The sequence below is a fragment of the Papaver somniferum genome, chromosome 8 (genome assembly GCF_003573695.1).
Source record: "Papaver somniferum cultivar HN1 chromosome 8, ASM357369v1, whole genome shotgun sequence".
Lineage (NCBI taxonomy): Eukaryota > Viridiplantae > Streptophyta > Magnoliopsida > Ranunculales > Papaveraceae > Papaver > Papaver somniferum.
The window spans coordinates 132636075-132638311 of NC_039365.1; positions in this window are offsets into that span (position 1 = coordinate 132636075).

Here is a 2237-nt window from a genome sequence, read left to right on the forward strand (position 1 = left end):
CCGGAGCGTTCAAAACTGGGCATTTCATCATAGCCTCTATGTAGAATAACGTAATTGGGCGGTTCTCCGTAAGATTGAGAGCTTAACGCCTTCAGGATGTCGGTGACACTCATTGTTCCTTGACTACATAGAGGAATTCACCTCTACATAGAAGAACGATTTGGCAGTTCTCCGTAAGATTGAGAGCAATAACGCCTTCAGGAGGCAGGTGATATTCACTGTTCCCTGACTATGTAGAGTGTCCATGTATAAACTCAGGCGGTCCTCCATACATGAAATGTTGAGAGGGAAAAACGTCTTCGGGACATCGTCAACACTCGCTGATTCACTGACTATACGCAAGAGATTAAATTCTACGTATTATTCACCACTGAATTCCTAGAAGATAATCTATCTTATCTTATTGCTCCTATTCCATGGTCAAACTCACGACTGGTTCTATGGAATGGTAATAGATAAATGTATTACTCCTATTTCATGATCGAATCCACGACTGATCTCATGAAATGGTAATAAATATTACTCTGATTTCATGGTCGAATCCACAACTGATCTCATGAAATGGTAATATCACCACCTATCTTATTACTCCGTTCATGATCGAATCCACGGTTGATCTCGTGAAATGGTAATAAAAAACCATTACTCTGATTCTATGGTCTAATCCGCGATCCTATGGAATAGTAATACTGATTTTATTATTTCGAATTCATGGTCGAATCCACGGCTGATCCTATGGATTGATAATAAAAAACTACTCATTTTTATTACTTAGTTTCATGAATCATTCTCCACTGAATTTCATAAATTAGTAATAAATACTCAACAATCGGGCATCTGGACCATCACTGAGTAAGCCCCACAAAAATGGTGCAAGTGTACTCGACAATGATGCACGATTAATCACCCGGATGCAAGAATGAGCATCCAAAAACATGGACAGATGAGAAATATTACGCAAAACAGGAGAAAGCAACAAATAATAATAAAATAATAAGAGGCACCCAGGGACCGGGCCCACCGGCCGGCCGGCCGTGCCCTAGCCGTGGCCGGTCCCATGCCTTTTTTATTATTTTGCCTTATTTTGTTATTTTCATGAACTCATGGAAACTCCTTGATTTTACCAACTTGTTTTTGTGCAAAACTCATGAGTTCCCAATAACTTCTTGGATTCATGAAATAACATTATAAAATAGGGAAAGGTGTGCGGGACCGGGCAACCTAGCCGGCCGGCCATGCCCAAGCCGTGGCCGGCCCCACACCTCACAATCCCTAGCTTTTTATAATTATTATCCCCAAACTCATGAAACTCCTCCGTTTCAACAAAAATTCACGGATTCTCCATAACTTCATGGATTCATGAAAAATAATATTATAAAATAGAAAAATGTGTGCGGGACCGGGCAACATAGCCGGCCGGCCATACCCTAGGCGTGGCCGGTCCCACACCTTACAATCCCTAGTCTTTTATAATTATTATTTTCCTCAATTCATGAAACTCCTGGGGTTTGAGCAAAAATCATGATTTCGTCATAACTTCTCAAATTTTGCTCGCATCATGAAAAACCAAAAGCCAACATGGTCACATGACCGGATAGCCTCCCACGGCAATTTTAAATATTAAAATACACTTATTTTAATATTTACAAAATATTGATCAATTGAGCATACATGCTCATTCCAAAAAAAATCAAGAATTTCAGTCAAGATAAAACTCTTCTGAAAATTCACAGCGTTGCTCGAACGCACATCAGAAAATACTGAAATTCTCAGTATGAAGACAGGGGTACCACGACAACACGTGCATGCCTTCATAACCGACCAGGGTCATCCTTAGGGCTTGCACAAAGCCGGTCCCACATATTTTCATAATTCTGACCTAATTTGCTCAATTGCTCGTATTGGGCCCAAAATATCTCCAACCAACCCGTGGATTGCTCAAACGACCAACAACTGGTCACGTGACCACCAAGAGCCGGTCCCATGTTCTCTTTGTCGGTCCCCATCTTTCATACCTAGGTTTTATCACCTAATGCTAAGCCCAACAATATTTGAGTAAATGATGAAACCAGCTTTTAATCATCATTCTTTCACCAATCATCAAACTGAGAACCCCGGTGCATACTCACTCGAGCACTGGGCACCACATGGATCCCCATCATCCCATGTGGTCGGTCCCTCTATCACTCATGACCTATTTTCAGCGATTCATCAACTATGATATGAAATTAGGGTTT